Below are 26,748 nucleotides of genomic sequence, written 5' to 3'. Positions count from 1 at the left end.
TTGAAACCAGGATCAGTCATTGAAGAGCACACTACTTCAGTATGCCAGTGAGCATAGTGTTGTTAAAGTACAACTTTTACTTCACATTCCTAAATAAATGTACTTTTTACTCCATACATTGTCCCTGACACACAAAGGTACTTGTTACATTTTCAATGCTTAACAGGACAGGAAAATGGTCCAATTCACAAAAGAACATCCTTGGTCATTCCTACTGACTCTGATCTGGTGGCCCTACTAAACACATGCTTTGTTTTTAAATTATGTTGGTCTGTGCCCCTGACTATCCGTAAATGTAAGAACACAAGAAAAGTGAGCGGTCTGCTTTGCTTAATACACGGAACAAAAATGTGTGTGTTTACCAATGAATCCCGGTTTCAACTACCGGGCAGATGGTGTGGGTGAGGGATTTGTTGATGTCAAAGATGTCAAAATGTTTGGGTGTCAGCTCAGGCATTTAACTAGCAATGCAGTTTGTGGCACAGTATTCCCTAAAATAAGACTATACTCTCGTGCCCCATGGCAGCAGTCGGGATATGGGCAGGCATTAGGTACGGACAATGAACGCAATTGCATTTTATAGAGATCCTGAGGCCCAGTGTTGTGCTGTTCAGCCCCATGTCGCAAGGATCTGTACACAATTCCTGAAAGCTGAAGATGTCCCAGTTTTTCCATGGCCTGCATACTCACCAGACATGTCACCCGTTGCGCATGTTTGGGATGCTCTGGGTTGACGTGAACAACAGCGTGTTGCAGTTCCTGCCAATTTAACAGCAACTTCGCACAGCCATTGAAGAGGAGTGGGACAACATTCTACCGGCCACAATCAACAGCCTGATCAACACTATGCAAATTATATGTATCCTGCTGCATGAGGCAAATGGTGGTCACACCAGATACTGACTGGTTTACTGATCCACACCCCTACTTTGTGGTTGTTGAGGTATCTGTGAACAAGTCTTGTTCTACAAGAGATGCATATCTGTATTCCCAGTCAAGTGAAATCCATAGATTAGGGCCTAAGGAATTTATTTTAATTGACTGATTTCCTTATATGAACTGTAACTCAGTAAAACCTTTTGAAATTGTTGCGTTTATTTTTTTGTTCAGTGTATTAAGGAATATATATTTTTTACACTTAAATATATTTTAGCAATTACATTTACATATATTTAAAACCAAATACTACTTGAGTAAAATCAAATAAGTATTTTACTGGAAAACTTTGTATTCATTTTCTGTTAAGGTATCTTTACTTTTAGTATGACGATTTGATACTTTTTTCACCATTGGGTGAGCATTTCCCCACTGAATTCAGTTGCGTGGCAGAACTGCAGTCAGGTCAAGACCCTGGTGAGGACGACGACCAAGCAGATGAGCTTCCAGTTGGAGGTACTGCCAAATTCTCTAAAATAACAGCTTATGTTAGAGAAATTAACATTACATTCTCTGGCAATAGCTCTGGTGGACATTCCTGCAGTCAGCATGCCAATTGCACGCTCCCTCAACTTGAGACATCTGTGACAGTGTTTGACGAAAACTGCACATTTTAGTGGCCTTTTGTTTCCAGCACAAGGTGCATCTGTGTAATGATCGTGCTGCTTAATCAGCTTCTTAATATGCCCCCTGTCAGTTGGATGATTATCTTTGCAAAGGAGAAATGCTCACTAACAGGGATATAAACAAATTTGTGTCCAAAATTTGAGAGAAATTAGCTTTTTGTGCGTATGGAACATTTCTGGATCTCTTATTTCAGCTCATGAAACATGGGACCAACACTTTACGTGTTCTGTTTATATGTTTGTTCAGTATAATTCAGTCCCATTTTTCTAGCGATTGGGAAATGTATAAAAGTGAAATATTTCAGCTTCTTAAGGGTTTAAGGGTCTCATCAGTAAGAATATTTAGTCATGGGAAACTATACGTTATCCAGAATAATCATTGGATTATTTTTGGATGAATTCTCATTGGACTTTTCAATTCATGAAATATGGGCCTAATTGCTTATTTATGCAGTAGACCTAGTATTGGCTATATAACACCCAAACTGACTAAGGGAGCTTGTATATAAAATATATTGTCACTAAATGAAAAAAATGTCAAATACTATAGCACTCTATAACACCTGTTGAATTTGCAGGCTACAATATTCTGGTGTCAAGACATCATGCATTACATTTCACATGGGGGTAGGGGCATAGGCCTTACATTGTCAAACTGACATCTACAGTGACCATACAGTAAATGCGCCTCCGCAGAAGTCAAAGCAAACATACTTTTTGCGCTTCGTGGAGCAGAGAAGAGCTGTTGTGAAGGAAGTTGTCAAGGAAGTGAGTTTGTGTTTGTACAGGACCTCCCGCCCCCACCTAGCGTCAACCAATCATGTCAATGCAGCTGTACAGAGCCCTCCGCATTGTTACACAATTTGATAGGCGCACGGCGATGCGGTACAGAGCTTGATTTGGCCGCTGGATGCTCCGCAATTGCGTCACACCCGCCATACGAAGCCTCCGACCACATTTTCAGATCAAGCATAAACTGGCTTTAAGAAGCGGTTGGAAAAAGGCGGAGAGGGTTTGTCATCTGAGTGCCAGTCACTATCTGGGCGGTTTCATTCTGTCTCATGCAGCGGTGTAAAAAAATAAAAATAATTGCTCACTAAAGTGTGACCAAACGCAAACATGGCGACTGCTTGCACCGACAGCTACCGATAAGAGTGTCGTGAACAAGCTATACCTCAGCGAACAAGTGTGACAAAGTTTCCAAGGATTATCGAAGTGCGCACACTTTGTGCCTTCAGTGGTGGTTTTGTAATCTAAAACTGGATCGGAATAACTCGAGCGGGTGAAAGCTGCAAGTTGCCTACATGTCAAAATTGTCTCTTGTAGTGTTGTAAACAGCTGGTAAGTATTACAGCACTGCCTGCCTCTATTCTGGTTAGGGAGCTAAAGCAAGTTTGTTTTGTTAGGGTTCTATGCGCTTTAACTTTGTTAATAAACTGTTACTTTATGATGCAGTAACGATGTGCAATGTTTCAAACATTTAAATTGAAATCCTTTGCGTGAATGTATTGCTAGAGCCCGGTGTCTGCGTAATTGTTTTTTTTACCTCGCAACATAGACGGGCTGTCTCTTATTGAGAATGAAATGCTTTGTTTTCAGTGATCAAATGTTGACCTACTTTTATAATAAAGCCATAGGCTACGATGCAACAGTTGGAACGTAATACTTCCCCCGCCCCCTCTAGGCCCCTTATACCGTGAGAGATAGGTTCTCCTGTAGGCCTTGGGTGTGTCAACACTCAGGTAGTCTATTGTCAGGCAAAACCATTGTCTTTCGAAATATCTGCCTCGCTTTCCCAGCAAGAAAGTCTTAAGATCAATTCCAACAATATACTATCAAATGAAACCACCACCACTCATACTATAACTGCTTTAAAAAAAAAAAACCTTTTACTTGTTTTTCACAAATACCATTCTCCACTGGTAAACTTTAAATGTGGTAATGGACCTAAAAAAACAAACATGCAGAGAGCACTTGTAGTAGCCTAGTATTTCCATAATTCTCTACTACATGTCATTCAAAGTGTGGACCTCAGTTTAGGCTGAGCCTAAGTGGACTTTTGTTACTGAATTTGCAATGTCCGTTTGTGTGACCCTGACTAAGAATGAAATGTCTGTCAATGACGCTCTGTAAACTACAGGTTCCTGCAAGCCAAGGTGCTCACATACAGTATGTTGCTCAGCACTTGACTGATTGCCAGCAAGCAACTGTGGTGCTGCAGTGACAAACAGAATGTGTCATTCCTTCCTCCCTACCTCTAAGCGGGTCTCCATGTGTGTCTGCCATGGCAACCTGAGGGCCAAAACTGTGGACATATTTCGGAGGTCTTGATACACCTTTTTAGCTTTGCTTTTCCTTAGGGTGCTTTTTTAGTCTTTCTGTTTTTGCTATTTTTTTATCCTCTTGTGTTTTGTAGTACATATTTCAGTTTATTTTTATAGTTAAAAAAATATGATAATAATTGTGTGAAGAACATTGTGTTGCATTCATGTCTAAAATGTGCTGTATAAGTAAAGCTTGATTTGATGGCGTCTCTGTGCCAGTTGTCTACGGCATTAGTCCCAGCAGGGCAAAGAATGGTATTTCCCCACAGGTTACTGTAGCCACATTTTGGTTTCCATTGGGGTAGCAATGCATTTGTGCTAAAAGAAAGTCTCACCCTCTAAATCAGGGATGGGCAACTTTGATGCAGGTAGGGGCCACAAAAAAATCTCAACTCATTATGAGGGCCACAGTGGCTTGCGGGTCTGCGTACCCACATCCATACTCACTCATGCAGTCAGAGCAGGCCCCAGCCTTTTGAGACCCTAAGTGTAATTTTGTTTTAGAGTTAATTTCCTGTCATTTTACACATTTTGCCATGGGGCATAGAGAAAATGTTGCAGTTTTAAAGCAAATTTGCTACAATTTTACACTACTCCATGGGTGGTGAGATTTTGCTATTATATAAGGGGGAAATTGATTTGGGGGTCGCAGGCCGGACCGCCAGTTGCCCATCCCTGCTCTATATGCTAACAAATTGAATGGTTTAATTGGTGCTGCATTGCCGAAATGTTGATTTTTATGTTAAATTATTAACACATGAAGTTGTTGGGACCATATATGAAGTGTGACTTTATTTTTCTACAGTTTATTCTTTGTTAGTCAGCACCTCTACAAACAATTTTTGGGTATGTGTCAGCTCAGGCATTTTACTAGCAATGCAGTTTGTGGCACAGTATTCCCTAAAATAAGACAATACTCTTGTGAGGAGGAACATAATCTTACTTGTCTCTGTGTAATTCATTGTTTCCCATGCACAATCTATTCAGATTTCTATCTTGAATATTGTTTCAGGCCAACCGCTAATGTTGGAATGCAATGAAATGCTTCTCTCTAGCAAGTGGTGCCATAGTACTTACTAGTGTGTCTGTGAGAACTTGTGACTGAGTGGGTATTGGAGTATGTTTTGGCACATTCAATGTTACGCCATGACTAATTGGGTCATGGACCCAGTTGGGTGTGTCTTCGTGCATACAGTACCAGTCAAAAGTTTGGACACACCTACTCATTCAAGGGTTTTTCTACATTTTTACTATTTTCTACATTGTAGAAATAAGTGAAGACAGAACTATGAAATAACACACATGGAAGCATGTAGTAACCAAAAAAGTGTTAAACTAATTCAAATATATTTGACATTCTTCAAAGTAGCCATCCTTTGCCTTGACAGCTTTGCACACTCTTGGCATTCTCTCAACCAGCTTCATGAGGTAGCTGTGTCCAAACTTTTGGCTGATACTGTAGGTAAATTAAATATTTCAACTAGGTGCCAGGAGATCTGTGTCAGGTGACAGGAAAATAAGGAAGCAGTCTGGCTTGGGAACATCAACCTAGAAGAAAAAGAAACGCACACCTACAGTGCCTTGCGAAAGTATTCGGCCCCCTTGAACTTTGCGACCTTTTGCCATATTTCAGGCTTCAAACATAAAGATATAAAACTGTATTTTTTTGTGAAGAATCAACAACAAGTGGGACACAATCATGAAGTGGAACGACATTTATTGGATATTTCAAACTTTTTTAACAAATCAAAAACTGAAAAATTGGGCGTGCAAAATTATTCAGCCCCTTTACTTTCAGTGCAGCAAACTCTTGCTGCAGAAGTTCAGTGAGGATCTCTGAATGATCCAATGTTGACCTAAATGACTAAGATGATAAATACAATCCACCTGTGTGTAATCAAGTCTCCGTATAAATGCCCCTGCACTGTGATAGTCTCAGAGGTCCGTTAAAAGCGCAGAGAGCATCATGAAGAACAAGGAACACACCAGGCAGGTCTGAGATACTTTGAAGAAGTTTAAACCTGGAAATTTTATTTTTGAACCATTTCCATTGTAGCTTTTGCATCCCAAGGAGCACTGTTGCAAGACAAATATTGAAATGGAAGGAGTATTGCAGACCACTGCAAATTTTCTACCAAGACCTGGGCTCCATCCATCTCCCATAAACTTTCAGCTCATACAAAGAGAAGACTGATCAGAGATGCAGCCAAGAGGCCCATGATCACTGGATGAACTGCAGAGATCTACAGCTGAGGTGGGAGACTCTGTCCATTGGACAAAATCTGTTTTGGTTTATCTGCACAAATTCTTCCCTTTTGGTGGAAGAGTGGCTTGAAAAAACCATTTTTAAAGATATCCATAAAAATGTTGTTTAAAGTTTGCCACAAGCCACCTGGGAGATACACCAAACATGTGGAAGAAGGTGCTCTGGTCAGATGAAACCAAAATTGAACTTTTTGCAGTTCAATGCAAAGTGATCATTTGGCTGCAACACAGCTCATCAACCTGTACACACCATCCCCACTGTCAAACATGGTGGTGGCAGCATCATGGTTTGGGCCTGCTTTTTCTTCAGCAGGGACAGGGAAGATGGTTAAAATTGATGGGAAGATGGATGGAGCCAAATACAGGACCATTCTGGAAGAAAACCTGATGGAGTCTGCAAAAGACCTGAGACTGGCAGGGGCATTTATACGGAGATTTTTCTTCCAACAAGACAATGATCCAAAACATAAAGCAAAATCTACAATGGAATGGTTCAAAAATCCTAAACATATCCAGGTGTTAGAATGGCCAAGTCAAAGTCCAGACCTGAATCCAATTTTTCAGTTTTTAATCTTGGAAAGAACTGAAAACTGCTGTTCACAAATGCTCTCCATCCAACCTCACTGAGCTCGAGCTGTTTTGCAAGGAGGAATGGGAAAAAAATTTCAGTCTCTTTATGTTTGCAAAACTGATAGAGACAAAAGGTCGCAAAGTTCAAGGGGGCGACTTACAGCTGTAATAGGCAAAAGGTGGCGCTACAAAGTATTAAACTTGAAAATAAAAGGCTGAATAATTTTGCAACGCAGGGCTCTAATTTTTCAGTTTTTGATTTGTTAAAAATCCTGTTTTTGCATGGGCAACACCATTGAGAACTTCTCAGATGTGCCACAGAGGAAATTGATATTGTGGTTCGTTCTGTGTGAAGCAGAAGATCATCTGAATATGGCTTCAGTCTCTTAGTTGAGTTACAGCAATAGTTCATATGAGGGAATTTAGTTTGGCCAAGTAGAGTTAGAATTCATTGGTATTCTAGTGCTCACAACAAAGCTTTATGTTTTGCCTTTAACTTTTTAAAATGGCCCTGTTTTCTAAATATTGTATTTTAATTTAGTCCTACTCTTAGTTTGAAGATTTTGCATCCCAATACTCATGTTTCTATAGACGACATAGGCCTCAATTCACCTGAAGCCACAGTGCAGTATTGACACTGTAGCACATGCCTTCAGTTTTCTAAATAAGACGTGCACATCACACACAGTCAGGAAGTCGTTTTATAAATGGAGATAGGCCTACTCGTCCAACTTTGCAAAGGATCATTGAAAGAATCCATTCTTTGGTGTCTTCTCAGGTGACCTATTCATTTCCTCTGACTCGGATGTCTCTGCAATCTTTTTGTTCTGATCTTTCAATGGATCTGGGTGCTTCGTCTGTCAGTGTAGTTAGGGCAGTGAGTGTTTCCCCTCTCTCTCCACTTCCCTGTGGAAACAATGCTTTTTGTCTGGCTGCCCGTCACGCTTGAGGAAGGAGGCAGTGAGTCTTGACGTTTCAGCTGAGCTTTCCTTCACTCTTCAGCTTCCACTGTGGGATTCTTATCCACTGCCTTTCACCTGTTAATGAGTACCCAAAGTATTATAACGGCACCAGAGCTATTCAATTATAAATATTGTAATTAAGCCTTTTTCAAGTATTTTTTAGCCTTTTGAAAACGCATTCTCTCCCTGTTTCCTGCTTATAGTCATCATAAGCAGGTAGCCTAGTGGTTAGAGTGTTGGGCCAGTAACTGAAAGGTTGGTGGATCGAATCGCCGAGCTGATAAGGTAAAAATATGTCATTCTGCCCCTGAACAAGGCAATTAAACCACTGTTCCGAGGCCCTGATTTGAAAATAAGAATTTGTTCTTAACTGTCTTGCCTAGTAAAATAAAGGTTAAATAAAAATGTCAGACCAATGATCACGAGGGTTTGTTAGCCTTGTATTTATTCTGTATCTCCTACAGCCAACACTACTCTCATGGGCAGAAGACAACGTCACGCCTCGCAGTGCAAACATTTTATCAGGCTTGTATGTAAAGCATGTCTTTTGTTGGATATGTAGGCGATACGAATTCTTTAACATTAAGTGCATTATAAACACCAATGCAACGGTACTATATTTCATAGTGCCCGACTTTCAGATGGTAACCAAGCCGTCTTAGATTGGAACACTGACACAGAGAACCTGCTTTTAGTTGCTGACTGATGAGTGAAAAGAGGGGTAGAAAGACCAGTGAACATTGTCAGGTTGTATTGACATCTCTCTTTACAAGACTCTTTAGAGATGGCGTTCTACGTACATCATTGTTGCCATCCAGAGTTGTTTTTTTTCCAAGTAGACTATATTTTACACAGGAGGGTTTTAAAGGACCAAAGAGTTTGGTCTGCGTAGTTTATTCATTTTGCCATGGAAAACAATATTATTGGTATTGTCCTGACTTTAGTAGTTACATTGTCTTCAGAAAGTATTCATACCCCTTGACGTATTCCACATTTTGTTGTTACAGCCAGAATTCAAAATTGAATAATTTTTATATATATATATATATATTCTCATCTACACACAAATACCCCATAATGACCAAGTGAAAACATGTTTTTAGATTTTTTTTTCAAATGTATTGAAAATGAAATACAGATATCTAATTTACATAAGTGTTCACACCACTGAGTCAGTACTTTGTATAAGCACATTTTGGCAGAGATTACAGATGTGAGTCTTTCTGGGCAAGCCTCTAAGAGCTTGCCACACCTGTATTGTGCGACATTTGCCCATTACTCTCTTCAAAATTCTTCAAGCTCTGTCATATTGGTTGTTGATAATTGCTAGACAACAATTTTTAGGCTTTGCCATCGATTTTCAAGTAGTCTTTAGTCAAAACTGTAACCTGACCACTCAGGAACATTCACTGTCTTCTGTGTAATAACTCCAGTGTAGATTTGGCCTTGTGTTTTACGTTATTGTCCTGCTGAAAGGTGAATTAATTGTGGCTGGTGGAAAGCCAATTTGAACCAGGTTTTCCTCTAGGATTTTGTCTGTGCTTAGCATTATTTTTTTCTATTCTGAAAAACTCCCCAGTCCTTAACAATTACAAGCATACCTATAACATGATGCGCCACCACTATGCTTGAAAATATGGAGAGTGGTACTCCGTAATGTGTTGTATTGGATTTGCCCCAAACAACTTTGTCCTGAATACAAAGTGTTAATTGCTTTGCCACATTTTTTGCAGTATTACTTTAGTGCCTTGTTGAAAATAGGATTTTTTTTTAAAAGGGATATTTTTTATAATTTTATCGTCTTCCTTTTCACTCTGTCATTTAGGTTAGTATTGTAGAGTAACTACAATGTTGATCCATCCTCAGTTTTCTCCTATCACAGCCATTCAACTATGTAACTGTTTGAAAGTCACCATTGGCCTCATGGTGAAATCCCTGAGCAGTTTACTTCCTCTGCGGCAACTGAGTTAGGAAGGACGCCTGTATCTTTGTAGTGACTGGGTATATTGATACACCATCCAACGTGTAATTAATAACTTCACCATGCTCAAAGGGATATTCAATGTCAGCTTCTTTAAAAAAAAAAATGTATTTTATTTTTTTAACCCAACTACACTAATAGGTGCCCTTTGCGAGGCAATCAACAATCTCCCAGGTCTTTGGGGTTGAATATTTGTTTGAAATTCACTGCTGGACTGAGGGACCTTACAATTATGTGTATGTGTTGGGTACAGAGAGGAGGTAGTCATTAAAACATCCTGTTAAACATGTATTGCACACACAGTGAATCCATCCAAATTATTATGTGACTTGTTAAGCAAATTTTTATTCCTGAATGTATTTAGGCTTGCCATAACAAAGGGGTAGAATACTTATTAATTAAAGATGTTTCAGCCTTTAATATTTAATTAATTAAATTCCACTTTGACATTATGGGGTATTGTGTGTAGTTCAGTGACTAAAAATCTAATTTGAATCCATGGTAAATTCAGGATGTAACACAACCAAATGGGGAAAAAGTCAAGGGGTGTCAATACTTTCAGAAGGCACTGTAAACACACTGGTGTCATTCAAAAGGACCCACAAATGACCCTCATACAGTCAGTGAACCAACCCTGTGTCGGTGTTGGTCCTTTTGCCTCCAACTAGTAGACTTAAAAAATATAAAATGAACACTGCCTGCATGTCACCTTTTTCCATTGGCTGGTAGTCAAGGGGGCACTCCACCTGGGAAAGACACAAATATGCATTGGGATATTGTGCTCTTGCGTACAGTTGAAATAGGAAGTTTACATGCACTTAGGTTGGAGTCATTAACTTGTTTTTCAACCACTCCACAAATTTCTTGTTAACAAACTGTAATTTTGCCAAGTCGGTTAGGACATCTACTTTGTGCATGACACAAGTAACAATTGATACAAGACACATTTCCAACAATTGTTTACAGATTATTTCACGTATAATTCACTATCACAATTCCAGTGGGTCAGAATTTTACATACACTAAGTTGACTGTGCCTTTAAACAGCTTGGAAAATGTCATGGAGTTAGAAGCTTCTCATAGGCTAACAGACATAATTTGTGTCAAGTGGAGGTGTACCAGTGGATGTATTTCAAGGCCTACCTTCAAACTCAGTGCCTCTTTGCTTGACATCATGGGAAAATCTAAAGAAATCAGCCAAGACCTTAGAAAAAAAACATTGTAGACATCCACAAGTCTGGTTCATCCTTGAGCAATTTCCAAATGCCTGAAAGTACCTCGTTCATCTGTACAAACAATAGTACGCAAGTATAAACACCATGGGATCACGCAGCTGTCATATCGCTCAGGAAGGAGACGCGTTCTGTCTCCTAGCGATGAAAATACTTTGATGCGAAAAGTGTGAGTCAATCCCAGAACAACGGCAAAGGACCGTGTGAAGATTCTGGAGGAAACGAGTACAAAAGTATCTATATCCACAGTAAAACGAGTCCTATATCGACATAACCTGAAAGGCCACTCGGCAAGAAAGAAGCCACTGCTCCAAAACCGCCATAAAAAAGCCAGACTATGGTTTGCAACTGCACATGGACAAATATCGTACTTTTAGGAGAAATGTCCGTTGGTCTGATGAAACAAAAATATAACTATTTGGCCATAATGACCATCATAATATTTGGAGGAAAAAGGGGGAAGCTTGCAAGCTGAAGAACACCATCCCAACTGTGAAGCACAGGGGTGGCAGCATCATGTTGTGGGGGTGCTTTGCTGCAGGAGGGACTGGTGTACTTCACAAAATAGATGGCATCATGCGGAAGGGAAATATGTGGATATATTGAAGCAACATCTCAAGATATCAATCAGGAAGTTAAAGCTTGGTCACAAATGGGTCTTCCAAACGGACAATGACCCCCAAGCATACTTCCAAAGTTGTGGCAAAATGTCTTAAGGACAACAATGTCATGGTATTGGAGTGGCCATCACAAAGCCCTGACCTCACTCTTATAGAAAATTTGTGGGCAGAACTGAAAAAGTGTGTGCGAGGAAGGAGGCCTTACAAACCTGACTCAGTTACACCAGCTCTGTCAGGAGGAATGGGCCAAAATTCACCCAATTTATTGTGGGAAGCTTGTGGAAGGCTACCCAAAATGTTTGACCCAAGTTAAACAATTTAAAGGCAATGCTACCAAATACTAATTGAGTGTATGTGAACTTCTGACCCACTGGAAATGTGATGAAAGAAATAGAAGCTGAAATAAATCAGTCTCTCTACTATTATTCTGACATTTCACATTCTTAAAATAAAGTGGTGATCCTATGTAAACTTCTGACTTCAACTCTATATATGCACTGTAATGTAGCCTATTGTATTGAACTTGTGGGTGGCATGTAGCCTAGCGGTTAGTGTGTTGGCCCAATAACCGGAAGGTTGCTGGTGCGAATACCCGAGCCGACAAGGTGAAAAATCTGTTAACGTGCCCTTGTGCAGGGCACTTGACCCTAATTTGCACTGAGGTGCCCTACTACTATGGCTGACTCTGTAAAACAACACAATTCCCTGCAACTGTCTGGTATGTGACAAAACACATTTGTGTTTTTGTGCTCTTATGTCTGCATGATATGCATCATGAAATTGCCTTGGAGAAACTCAGTTTTTGACACAGCTTTTCATAGAATTGGTGCGAGGGAAGTTTACAAGCTTGTCTTGCATAGAATTGATTGTTCTGCCGCTCTATTTCTCAACTGTTGTGTATACTCTGCTTGTCTGTTAAAATCAGATGATGCTCCGACGTGAAATTGGATAATCACTAGGACCTGGAAGATTTAGGAATATGACATTATTATAGAGTACCACAGTATGAGTCATAATACCCATAAAATCTAGCGGTCAAACAGGGAAATGGTTCCAATTTCATTAAATTTTCCCATAGGGGATTTTAGAGTCACTTAAAATAAGGGCTGTGTTTCGTGTAGGCTTACCCTGGTGTGATGTTTTGAAAACCATGTAAATCTCTCTAGGACAGGGTGACTTTTATCAGTATAGTTACCCCCTCCAAAATGAAATGCTAATTAGCTGCTCAGGTGGCAATCATAAAGAACTACAAATGCCATGATGATCTGGATGAGACTGCCGAATCGAGGCAAAGGTAAGAATCTCTGGATTAACTACCTAATGTTAGCTAAATGTTGTAATGAATAAATTGGCAAAATGTCTTAAATGGACAATTCTGTTAACTGTCTTGTGCATGTTTTAAATCGACACAATACCTGTTAGCAAAGGTGTCAGCTAGAGATGATGTGCAGGAGCTTGCTGGGGATATATTGATAAGTCACCTTGTCCTAATGATTTACATGGTTATCAAATCATCACGCCAGGCTAAGCCTACACGAAACACAGCCCTTATTTCAAGTGATTCAAGTAACCAACTTCTCATCAAGATTTGATTATTTGAACCAACTGCGCAGTGCTTGGGCAAAAACCAAAACGTGCAGGACCGAGTTTTGGAAACCCTGTGTAATATATTAGTCTTTACGTCGGACTGCACTTGGTTACCCAGAGCAGGGGAAAAAACATCAGGAGTTGAATCAGAGTTGAGTCAACATGTTGCTTGCACTGAAAAACAGGTGGTGCCCATGGAGTATGTTTTAATCACTCTTTTCCCCAGTCATGTGGGTTTTCACTCAGCTTCTTGTTTTCCCATTCTGCTGGATGGCTGCGTTATTTTCTCCATCTACGTAGCCAGATTTGTTTTCCCTTTTTTCTGCAAATTGCAGATGAGGCTTATTGCCTCTGGCAAAGAGTTTCAATAAGCTATTCGATGTTAACCTCTTTACCTGCGCATCGGTGGAATTTTTGGCTGATTGCTGCCTGTTATCCCTGTCTAGACTTGACAGTTCATGCAGCTTTAGTGTTCCAAATGTGTCATGCATCAACACCTACAGCACCGGTCAAAAGTTTGGACACACCTACTCATTCCAGGGTTTTTATTTATTTGTACTATTTTCTACATTGTAGAATAATATTGAAGACATCAAAACAAACAATGAATTCACACATGGAATCATATAGTAACCAAAAAAATGTTAAACAAATCAAAATATATTTGATATTCTTCAAAGTAGCCACCCTTTGTCTTGACAGCTTTGCACACTCTTGGCATTCTCTCAACCAGCTTCATGAGGTAGTCGGCAGTATTGCTTTTCAATTAACAGGGGCGGCCTTGTTAATTTGTTGATTTTCTTTCCTCAATGCGTTTTGAGCCAATCAGTTGTGTTGTGACAAGGTAGTGGAGGTATACAGAAGATAGTCCTATTTGGTAAAAGACGAAGTCCATATTATGGCAAGAACAGCTCACATAAGCAAAGAGAAAGGACAGTCCATCGTTACTTTAAGACATGAAGGTGAGTCAATCTGGAAAATATCAAGGACTTTGAAAGTTTCTTCAAGTGCAGTCGCAAAAACTATCAAGCACTATGATGAAACTGGCTCTCATGAAGACCGCCACGTGAAAGGAAGACCCAGAGTTACCTCTGCTGCAGAGGATAAGTTCATTAGAGTTACCAGCCTCACAAATTGTAGCCCAAAGAAATGCTTCAGAGTTCAAGTAACAGACACATCTCAACATCAACTGTTCAGAGACTGCGTGAATCAGGCCTTCATGGTCGAATTGCTGGAAAGAAACCGCTACTAAAGGACACCAATAAGAAGACTTGCTTGGGCCAAGAAACACAAGCAATACACATTAGACTGGTAGATATGTCCTTTTTGTCCAAATGTGAGATTTTTGGTTCCAACCGCTGTCTTTGTGAGACGCAGAGTAGGTGAATGTATGATCCCCACATGTGTAATGCGTGGAGGTGCTTTGCTGGGGATTCTGTCAATGATTTACTTAGAATTCAAGGCACACTTAACCAGCATGGCTACCACAGCATTCTGCAGTGATAGGCATAGTTTGCACTTAGTCCTAGTATCATTTGTTTTTCAACAGGACTATGAACCAACACACCTCCAAGCTATTGGACCAAGAAGGAGAGTGATGGAGTGCTGCATCGGATGATCTGGCCTCCACAATCACCTGACCTCAACCCAATTGAGATGGTTTGGGATGAGTTGGACCGCGGAGTGAAGGAAAAAGCAGCCAACAAGTGCTCAGCGTATGTGGGAACGCCTTCAAGTCTGTTGGGAAAGAATTCCAGGTGAAGCTGGTTGAGAGAATGCCAAGAGTGTGCAAAGGGTGGCTACTTTGAAGAATGTAAAATAAAATATTTTTGAATTAAACACTTTTGGTTACTACATGATTCCATATGTGTAATTTCCTAGTTGTGATGTCTTAACTATTATTCTACAATGTAGAAAATTGTCAAAATAAAGAAAAACCCTTGTAGGTGTGTCCAAACTTTTGACTTGTACTGTACATTTTGAATGTGTCCACAGTGTGTCCTGATTCCCTTTTCCCATGCTATATCAAGTGCCAGTATGCGTTCTATTAACGGTGGAATACTATTAACGGTGGAATAGGCACAATATGATAACACGATAATCACAACTGATGGCAGTAGCCAACTAGCCAGCTAACCTCTGTAGCTAGCTAGCAAGCAACATTAAAGGGATTTGAAGCAACGTTATAATGAAAAGGTGCCTCGGTCCCAAAAACACATGTTTTCGGGAGACTTTTGGGAGGAGTGCTGATGATATCGGCCACTGGATGCACTTTTGGTAGCCTAATTGTGTCCAGACTGAGGAGAAATCTGCACACAATGAATCCCTGCCCACCACCTGAAGTGGTCAGCCAGTTCTGAACATAATCAGACCACAAAGCAACTTTTGTGCACCTAGACCTGTCTTTTTCTATGAGAGCAGAAGTCACTTGTAAGTGTCAAGTGTAGACAAGACGGAGCTCTGAAGATCACTGAAGTCACTACTTGACTTCATTTTTGTGTGTGTTGGGGGGCTCTGTGATGACAGGTGGCAGGGCCGCTGCTTTGCCACGAGCTCTAAGCAGACTATAACCATGGAGTGGCACTTGAGGGAGACATGGGTCCTGCACGATGGAGGTATCAGTCCAAGCTGTCACCAGATTGACGAAAGCAGGTTCTTACCATGTGTTTAGGGCAGGCTATATGTAATATGCTGTTGTATCTTTTGTATATGAAAGTATTTTGACGTATATTCAATTAACATCTATATCCTGATTTTATGGGGATGAAACAAACACATTGTTCTTGTCTTTAAAGAATGTAGTTTTGAATTAATTGTCAGAGCAATATTTTCTGTGTGAACTGGAATGAGCCTCAAGTTTATATGAATTGAATTGCTTTGCCCTCTCTCAGGACCCTCTGGATATTAGTTTGTGTTCTATTTGACTCCCTGGAGATATTGCTGAATCCTGTTTGAGTTCGCTCAAAAGTATTGTTTGATTATAGCACTGTAAATGGGAAGGAGATGGCTTACTAAATTGTGTAGGGTTTCAACTCTTAACTTAGATTCATGAAACTAAGGCAATGGGATTCCTGTCATTGCAACCTATTGAAACATTCTGTAAACCGTTATCGAGAGAGAAGCATCTGTTCTTCGGGAGGTGAACTCTGTTAGTTCCTTCTGTGATACGCTCGTATCTCTCTCACTAACTCTGTATGACAGGTGTGGTTGTGTATACAGTTGAAGTCAGAAGTTTACATTCACTTAGGTTGGAGTCATTAAAACTCGTTTTTCAACCACTCCACAAATTTCTTGTTAACAAACTATAGTTTTAGCAAGTCAGTTAGGACATCTACTTTGTGCATGACACCAGTAATTTTTACAACAATTGTTTACAGACAGATTATTTCACTTATAATTCACTGTATCACAATTCCAGTGGGTCAGAAGTTTACATACACTAAGTTGACTGTGCCTTTAAACAGCTTGGAAAAATTCCAGAGAATGATGTCATGGCTTTAGAAGCTTCTGATAGGCTAATTGACATCATTTGAATCAAGTGGAGGTGTACCTGTGGATGTATTTCAAGGCCTCCCTTCAAACTCAGTGCCTCTTTGCTTGACATCATGGGAAAATCTAAAGAAATCAGCCAAGACCTCTGAAAAAAAGTTGTAGACCTCCAGAAGTCTGGTTCATCCTTGGGAGCAATTTCCAAACGCCTGAGGGTAGGTACTGCGTTCATCTGTACAAACAATAGTACGCAAGTATAAACACCATGGGACCACGCACCCATCATACTGCTCAGGAAGGAGACTCGTTCTGTCTCCTAGAGATGAAAATACTTTGGTGCGAAAAGTGCGAATCAATCCCAAAACAACGGCAAAGGACCATGTGAAGATTCTGGAGGAAACGGGTACAGAAGTATCTCTATCCAGAGTAAAACGAGTCCTATATCGACGTAACCTGAAAGGCCACTCAGCAAGGAAGAAGCCACAGCTCCAAACCCGCCATAAAAACGCCAGACTACAGTTTGCAACTGCACATGGGGACAAAGATTGTACTTTTTGGAGAAATGTCCTCTGGTCTGATGAAAAATAATTTAACTGTTTGGCCATAATGACCATCGTTATGTTTGGAGGAAAAAGGGGGATGCTTGCAAGCTGAAGAACACCAACCTGATTCCGTTACACCAGAACTGCCAGGAGGAATGGGACAAAATTCACCCAACTTATTGTGGAAGGCTATCTGAAATGTCTGACCCAAGTTAAACAATTTAAAGGCAGTACACTCAATTCCCACTGGGAATGTGATGAAAGAAATAAAAGCTGAAATAAATAATTATCTCTATTATTCTGACATTTCACATTCTTAAAATAAAGTGGTGATCCTAACTGACTTAAGACAGGGAGGTTTTACTACGATTAAATGTCAGGAATTGTGAAAAACTGAGTTTTAAATGTATTTGGCTAAGTTTTATGTAAACTTCTGACTTCAACTGTATATGTGTCACTCACTGCCATTGCCATTCTCCTCAGACAAGCTGGTCCCCAGTCCCCACTGAATGGAGCGGCATGACGGGGGTTCTGATCTGCTGGAATAATTGATACAAGGCTGTCTGCTATCCATGACGACACACAAGCCCCCATCCTTCCCCCCACAAGATCTAGCATCCATGGTGTTTTGTGTGACAGGAATGAGATCACTAACTGTGGGTGGGGGAGACCATTGGGGATGGAGTTAGGGGTGTACCACTTTACAGCTCACACTGAAGGAAGGAACCACTATAACCTTATAGATGAGGCTTTTTGCTCCTACTGCTTATTCCCTTGATTTGTGTAGATCTTGCTTAGAAGTTGACACGGTAATATCATAAACTTTATAAGAGTGCTGGGAAGGGGGATATATCGTACATACCGGTATGGATTTTTAAAATACGGTTAGGGGTGTAATGATTAACCAAACCGATGGTTCGATATGTATTGCGGTTTTGGGGTCACGTTTTGGTATTTCATTTTCCTGCTAACAGTTACTTGTAGATTTCACACGCATATTGCACTTTATTTTAGTGTTGAGTAATTGTGTGCTTCATTTAAGAAAGTACAAAGAGTTGGTATTCCATATATGATCATGAGTCATATAATGCCTGATGAGAGCACCATCAGGAATATCAACCCTTTGTATTTTCTTAAATTAAAACAGTAAAGTAAAGTGAAATATGTAAGGCTGACATTGTATAGGTCTATGCTATAATATTTTCTTACAAAGATAAAAATATGCGCACGTGTGTGACTTTCATAAAGAGGGCGTGTCTTTCACAGTCCGGGGTAATGTAATGGCCTGTCACTGTTAAGTATTTTTCCAAAGACCATACAGTATGAAGATAGGCTAAAACTGCTTATCCAATAGAAATCCCCGATCACACTTGTTGGCAATGTCATGGAAATGTTGGCTAGCTAAACTCGTGCGGAGAAACCTCTGTTCCAAGGCGCCGAACTGCACATGTGCAGAATGTCAAATCAAAGGCACTCATTTGATGTTTATGACAAATGTTTCAGTTTGTCATTTTCACGAGGTTGGAGTAATAACATGTTCAACTACTTAAGACATGGGCTCGAATCTAGTTTGTGCCTTTTTTAGATTTGGATTAAATTAACTAACGAATCATTTTACATTGCTCAATCCCAAACCCCGGCCTGTTCTGTTTGGTCAATTTTGCAAGCGTTCCCGTTCTCGCGACGTCACACCACGTAGTTTAGAAATTCTGTGAGCGCTCTGTAACCCTGGAGGTCCATCAATCTGCAATTAAACGCAACACTGGGTGCATTTGCGAATTCATTGACAATTTGGGTTTTAGCTTGCTTATAGAGTGCGAGTACTACCTGTTTGCTGAAATGGGTACGAGCGGGCGAAGTTCGTAACGTGGCTCGGGCACTTACACGAGATGCTGAAACCCCCTATTCTCACCCACTGAGAATGTGCGCATTTCCACGTCTATAAATATACATATTGCTCTTGTAATTTCTTTGGTCCGTTCAGAATCAGCTGCGAAGGGCTGCTTGCATGCGAAGGGGAGACGACGTTGTTTTTTGGGGTTTTAGTCTTTCTCCGGTGGTAGGGATACTGGGGTGATGTCGGCGTAAATGTGTCAACGTGTTTTGAGATGTTGGCAGCTGCATATGATATTCTCGTTGAGCAGTGGTGACATACTATTTCAGTCCATTGTCGTTGTAATATACTGGGAATCCAAAATGTTCCCAAACTGGAGATTTAAACGACGATGGAGAATCCTTGTGGTTTATTGACGTCATCATACAGAACTAGTTCCCGGCTGTGCCTCACAAAAGCACAGTTTGAAATACACCAATTTAAGGTTTATAATTTTGATTACAACGTACACACAGGCTCTAGTTTTAATGGAATAGCCTGACATTTTCATTCAGTTAAGATTTACTCTAGGCATGTAGCGCAGCGTTGCCCATAGGCATAATGTTTTTATTTCTATTTGTATTTATTCGGGCCCCCAGCGCGGACCGAACGGTTCGGTAAGGACACGTGTATCGTTACATCCCAAATTAACATCTAACACTATTTTGATACAGTGCTAAATTAAGTGAAGTTCTGCGCATTTGACTACTTTATTCTCCGTTTTGTCCTAATTTGGTTGAGTATAACACCAACATTGAGAGAGCCCATTTAACGACTTTGTTGCCATTCTAAGGTCTACTACTACTACTCATACAACGTAATTAGAACTTTGATTATTCAGAAACATAAAATACTGTAAAGTACTGCCATTCTGCCAAAAATGAGAAACATATTTTGGCCATATCCCCTAGTAGGGAGAGATTTAGAGTGCTGTTCAAATTGGACATAAACTTGGCAGTTGGTACACCGTGTCCTGTTAAGGGTGCCACCCTAGTGCGTTTGTGTGTTGTGAGGGTTCCTAGAAAAGACCTCATCTGCCTGAGGGACGTTGGACAAACGCTGCAGGTTTTCAAGTTGAGACCAGCGCCACAGCCAAAAAACATGACCAATATTTGGGTGTGAGGAACTGGCCAGTACGCCCCCTGGTTGACCAACGGCCAAAGACGAAGGGATTTTCTGCCATATGGCTTACAACAGGGCTGTGTTCTGAAGAGCACAATGTACGGAAATGTTTTGAAACAGAACATGTGCGTTCTTATTGGACAAGTTCAGGTCGTGCCTCCATGTCGGAATGTTTTTTTTATTTTTCTTGGGACATAGTCATTAGGGAACACCGTAGCAAAACGTTTTGCAGTCCAGGTTGGCCCTCCCTGTTTTTGTCATTTTTTTCCCCGTCTGTTTTCTTCTGTTTTGGTGTCTAATGAATACGACATGTGAAGGTTGGGTGAAAACAAGAGTGGTTTGAGTAGTGTTGGCACTTGATATGGCCCTCTGTTGCTCAGTCACACAGCCAGCATTGCGGAGACAGCGCTCCTATAGTAAAGGCCAAACAAATACAGTGTGACGCCCGAGTAGTTCAGCTCTGCCCCAGAGGTACACAGGAACAGGTTTTTGTTAGGGAGGGGCCATTTTTTTATGTTCACAACCTTTAGTGACTCTGGCTCACGTTACAACATTAGGAAAGACTAGTTAGAACAATGGACATTTCACAGACCAGTTCAATTCTCATTTATTATTATTATTATTATTATGAACCTCTGCTTGATAATACTCGTATATTAATTTGTTTTATTAGCCTGAGGCCTGCGGTTGCTTTAGTCACTGTTTTGTCTCAACACATTTATTGCTGACTCATTTTATGTTGGTGTCAGATTGTTAAACGGCGCTATCCTCACAAGATAAGATGGCCGAAAGAGAGTGGAGTCCATGCACTCTCATTTTTAATTTATAATAATCCATTTACAGGTACTTTTATCCAAAGCGACATGTAGTTGTGTGTATACATTTTATGTATGGGTGGCACCCGGGTATTGAACTCCCAATAGAATAAAAATCACATTTTATTGGTCTCTTACACATATTTAGCAGATGTTATTGCGGGTGTAGAGAGATTCTTTGCTCCACCAACTGCACCATAAACCTCAAAGGCTTTTAGTTCAATCCCTACCTAAGCTATCTTTATTTGCTTTCCGGATGTTTAAAGTGGACTTTAAAACAGCCCTTCCCCGCTTTTATTTACTGTAGGCCTACATCTGAATTGAACTGTTTGTAGACCTCAGAGTGCATGTAGGGATACAGTCTCTGCGTGCCACCTTAAAGACCCACACCAGATTGATTTCCTGTGGCAACTCACCCCTGGCCAGATAGAATAACAACATGAGGCTGCCTGGCATTGTTGGGGATGCGTTGCCATGGCAGCGCCAGTGTTTGTCTACCCTGCACAGTTTGCCCACAAAGAGAAGAACTTCTGCTTGTTCTTCTCTTATTGGAAGACTAGTTGTCAACACTTTGCAGTTGTGCCTCCTGATGAACAATGCTTATCTGTTCTGTTCACTAAAGTTTATTGTAACGTACTGGCTGCCTACTTGTCGTCTTATTGTACTAGTGCAATATGTGAGTCATATCGTGTGTGTTTTGCGTAACTGTTTCTCACAAGGAAAAACACATCATCTGCTCTGTGGGGCATGTGGCATGACACACCTGACAAGGGCCTCTCTCTCTCAACTCTCTCTGTCTGTCTCTTTCCTCTCTTTCCCTCTGTCTACTGGAGGAATTTGATCTGGCCCTATGTGTCAGAAGGAGGCTCTTGGCATGGTGGATCTGGTTTTTGGCAGGCAGGCAGCACATCTCTCCGGATGTGTGGGTGTGGTGTGTGTTGGTGGTACTTTTCTAAGTGTAGGTGTTCAGCAGGTAATCTATTGTGCTGCAGAATTCCAAGCGATTGGGTTGGTTGAGAGTGCCGTTGTCAGGGAAACGGCGGTGGAGCTAATCACTTTGTCAGGACCCTGTGCTGAATACGAAGCTGTGATGATTCCTCTTATCCCGGGGGATAAAGGAAGTGTCATCCATACCAGACAGTGATTATAAAGGGTGATATTTCCTCTGTTTAATTCCAGCGAAGGGTGTGTTTGATATGAGATGCTGTGTGCATTACTTTACTTAGGCCGACACAAATTACATCACGACTTTGTTGTGGTTGTAGGTAGTTTTGGGGGATTTATTTTGTTCTGAGCCTTACAAGGTGCAGATTTACAGATTTGATGAAGGCCAAACTGCTTTGGTATAATGGGGTGTTGGCAGTACAGTGTGTCTTTCTGTGTGCCTGTCTGCCTGTGTTGCTTGTTTATGTGAGGGAGCAGGCATCTGTGCCCACGCTGCCGGGAAGCTGGCATGGCCATGAATGAGTCATACCCCCCACTACTACTACTTCTACCACCTTAAAGGATGATCTGGAATAAGGGTTTGTTCACGACTCCTGCTGGCACCACACTGACAGCTAGAGAACAAGGAGCTCTTTTTGTGTTAGTGGATGTTTGTGGTCTAACGTTAACTGTCTACAGTAAAAATGTTTTATACTCCGTGTATGAGTCGTCTTCAATAATCCAGTGAGATTGTGAACTAATCGTTGGAGTTGGTAGTTTTGTTCAACAGAAAATATGTACCAAAAGGCAATATTTTTTTTTAGTGGACTGTAAGTGGATTTTAGTGGCCTAACCCCCACACCTGGGCTGTATGGACAAATCCATATCATGATAAATGGCCTAATTGATGGTATAATGATAAATGGAATGATACGTTTTTAACATTAAGCTGTCCCACCTTTTTTTAAATTGTATTTCTCTTTACTACAACTCATTTTATGGTTGTAGCCATCAATTGTTCCATTAATAATCTGTCATTAGTCAACTTATTTAATTTAAAACTAAACACCTCTCTAGTACAGGCTACTTATCTAATCGTAATGATCAGTGTCAATCATTTCTGGTTTACACAAACACACCTGCTGCTGCTACTCCTCGTGCTGCTACTACTACTACTAGTAATGCTAGGCTGCTACTATTAGTACTAGGCTGCTGCTACTACTACTACTAGTAGTGCTAGGCTACTAGTAGTGCTAGGCTACTAGTAGTGCTAGGCTACTAGTAGTGCTAGGCTACTAGTAGTGCTAGGCTACTAGTAGTGCTAGGCTACTAGTAGTGCTAGGCTACTACTAGTAGTGCTAGGCTACTACTAGTAGTGGTGCTAGGCTACTACTAGTAGTGGTGCTAGGCTACTACTAGTAGTGGTGCTAGGCTACTACTAGTAGTGGTGCTAGGCTACTACTAGTAGTGGTGCTAGGCTACTACTAGTAGTAGTGGTGCTAGGCTACTACTAGTAGTGGTGCTAGGCTACTACTAGTAGTGGTGCTAGGCTACTACTAGTAGTGGTGCTAGGCTACTACTAGTAGTGGTGCTAGGCTACTACTAGTAGTGGTGCTAGGCTACTACTAGTAGTGGTGCTAGGCTACTACTAGTAGTGGTGCTACTACTAGTAGTGGTGCTAGGCTACTACTAGTAGTGGTGCTAGGCTACTACTAGTAGTGGTGCTAGGCTACTACTAGTAGTGGTGCTAGGCTACTACTAGTAGTGGTGCTAGGCTACTACTAGTAGTGGTGCTAGGCTACTACTAGTAGTGGTGCTAGGCTACTACTAGTAGTGGTGCTAGGCTACTACTAGTAGTGGTGCTAGGCTACTACTACTAGTAGTGGTGCTAGGCTACTACTAGTAGTGGTGCTAGGCTACTACTAGTAGTGGTGCTAGGCTACTACTAGTAGTAGTGGTGCTAGGCTACTACTAGTAGTGGTGCTAGGCTACTACTAGTAGTGGTGCTAGGCTACTACTAGTAGTGGTGCTAGGCTACTAGTAGTGGTGGTGCTAGGCTACTACTAGTGGTGGTGCTAGTGCTGCAGACTGTCCGCAATAGGCTGAGAGAGGCTGGGAAGAGGGCTTGTAAGGCCTTTTGTAAGTCAAGTCCTCACCAGACATCGCTGGCAAAAAGTGCTCTTCACTGACGAGTCGCGGTTTTGTCGCTTTTGATGGTCGGATTCGCGTTTATTGTCGCAGGAATGAGTGTTACACCAAGGCCTGTACTCTGGAGGGGGATCGATTTGGAGGTGGAGGGTCCGTCATGGTCTGGGGCGTTGAGTCACAGCATCATCGGACTGAGCTTGTTGTCATTGCAGGCAATCTCAACGCTGTGTGTTACAGGGAAGACATTCTCCTCCCTCATGTGGTACCCTTCCTGCAGGCTCATCCTGACATGACCCTCCAGCATGACAATGCTACCAGCCATAGTGCTCGTTCTATGCATGATTTCCTGCAAGACAGTAATGTCAGTGTTCTGTCATGGCCAGCGAAGAACCCAGATCTCAATCCCATTGAGCACGTCTGGGACCTGTTTGATTGGAGGGTGAGGGCTTGGGTCATTCCCCCCAGAAATGTCCGGGAACTTGCAGGTGCCTTGGTGGAAGAGTGGGGTAACACCTCACAGCAAGAACTGACAAATCTGGTGCAGTCCATGAGGAGCAGATGCACTGCAGTACTTTGTATCTGGTGTGGCCACCAGCTGCATTGACTGTTACTTTTGATTTTGACCCCCCCTTTGTTTAGGGACACATTATTCCCTTTCTGTTAATCACATAACTGTGGAACTTGTTCAGTTTGTCTGTTGTTGAATCTTGTAATGTTCATAGGAAGGCGCCGACAGAGATGGCCGCCTCGCTTCGCGTTCCTAGGAAACTATGCAGTTTTTTGTTTTTTTACGTGTTATTTCTTACATTAGTACCCCAGGTCATCTTAGGTTTCTTTACATACAGCCGACAAGAACTACTGAATATAAGATCAGCGTCAACTCACCATCAGTACGACCAAGAATATGTTTTTCGCGACGCGGATCCTGTGTTCTGCCTTACAACCAGTGTAACCGAGTGGATCACATGCAGCGACCAAAAAAAAAAAAAACTCAGAAAAAGAGGGAAACGAAGCGGTCTTCTGGTCAGACTCCGCAGACGGGCACATCGTGCACCACTCCCTAGCATTCTTCTTGCCAATGTCCAGTCTCTTGACAACAAGGTTGATGAAATCCGAGCAAGGGTAGCATTCCAGAGGGACATCAGAGACTGTAACGTTCTCTGCTTCACGGAAACATGGCTAACTGGAGAGACGCAATCCGAAGCGGTGCAGCCAGCGGGTTTCTCCACGCATCGCGCCGACAGAAACAAACATCTTTCTGGTAAGAAGAGGGGCGGGGGCGTATGTCTTATGGCCAACGTGACATGGTGTGATGAAAGAAACATACAGGAACTCAAATCCTTCTGTTCACCTGATTTAGAATTCCTCACAATCAAATGTAGACCGCATTATCTACCAAGAGAATTCTCTTCGATTATAATCACAGCCGTATATATCCCCCCAAGCAGACACATCGATGGCTCTGAACAAACTTTATTTAACTCTCTGCAAACTGGAAACGATTTATCCGGAGGCTGCATTCATTGTAGCTGGGGATTTTAACAAGGCTAATCTGAAAACAAGACTCCTAAATTTTATCAGCATATCGATTGCGCAACCAGGGGTGGAAAGACCCTGGATCATTGTTACTCTAACTTCCGCGACGCATATAAGGCCCTGCCCCGCCCCCTTTCGGAAAAGCTGACCACGACTCCATTTTGTTGATCCCTGCCTACAGACAGAAACTAAAACAAGAAGCTCCCACGCTGAGGTCTGTCCAACGCTGGTCCGACCAAGCTGACTCCACACTCCAAGACTGCTTCCATCACGTGGACTGGGAGATGTTTCGTATTGCGTCAGACAACAACATTGACGAATACGCTGATACGGTGTGCGAGTTCATTAGAACGTGCGTTGAAGATGTCGTTCCCATAGCAACGATTAAAACATTCCCTAACCAGAAACCGTGGATTGATGGCAGCATTCGTGTGAAACTGAAGGCACGAACCACTGCTTTTAATCAGGGCAAGGTGTCTGGTAACATGGCTGAATACAAACAGTGCAGCTATTCCCTCCGCAAGGCTATCAAACAAGCTAAGCGCCAGTACAGAGACAAAGTAGAATCTCAATTCAACGGCTCAGACACAAGAGGTATGTGGCAGGGTCTACAGTCAATCACGGACTACAGGAAGAAACCCAGCCCAGTCATGGACCAGGATGTCTTGCTCCCAGGCAGACTAAATAACTTTTTTGCCCGCTTTGAGGACAATACAGTGCCACTGACACGGCCTGCAACGGAAACATGCGGTCTCTCCTTCACTGCAGCCGAAGTGAGTAAGACATTTAAACGTGTTAACCCTCGCAAGGCTGCAGGCCCAGACGGCATCCCCAGCCGCGCCCTCAGAGCATGCGCAGACCAGCTGGCCGGTGTGTTTACGGACATATTCAATCAATCCCTATACCAGTCTGCTGTTCCCACATGCTTCAAGAGGGCCACCATTGTTCCTGTTCCCAAGAAAGCTAAGGTAACTGAGCTAAACGACTACCGCCCGTAGCACTCACATCCGTCATCATGAAGTGCTTTGAGAGACTAGTCAAGGACCATATCACCTCCACCCTACCTGACACCCTTGACCCACTCCAATTTGCTTACCGCCCAAATAGGTCCACAGACGATGCAATCTCAACCACACTGCACACTGCCCTAACCCATCTGGACAAGAGGAATACCTATGTGAGAATGCTGTTCATCG

General features: G+C 41.7%; 1 protein-coding gene across 1 annotated transcript in view; it reads left to right on the top strand.

Moving 5' to 3' along the window:
* The first annotated feature begins 2,466 nt into the window (after positions 1–2,466).
* dennd4c (DENN/MADD domain containing 4C) overlaps positions 2,467–26,748 on the top strand; it is a 63,815-nt gene continuing 39,533 nt past the window's right edge. Inside the window, exon 1 of the mRNA XM_042298387.1 lies at positions 2,467–2,903. The gene's annotated coding sequence lies outside the window, so the exon portion shown is untranslated. The remainder of the gene's footprint in view (positions 2,904–26,748) is intronic.

Source organism: Oncorhynchus tshawytscha, linkage group LG15 (genome assembly GCF_018296145.1).
Source record: "Oncorhynchus tshawytscha isolate Ot180627B linkage group LG15, Otsh_v2.0, whole genome shotgun sequence".
NCBI lineage: Eukaryota > Metazoa > Chordata > Actinopteri > Salmoniformes > Salmonidae > Oncorhynchus > Oncorhynchus tshawytscha.
The sequence above is the reverse complement of the archived record's forward strand: the minus strand, read 5'-3'. Positions and strand labels throughout refer to the sequence as shown.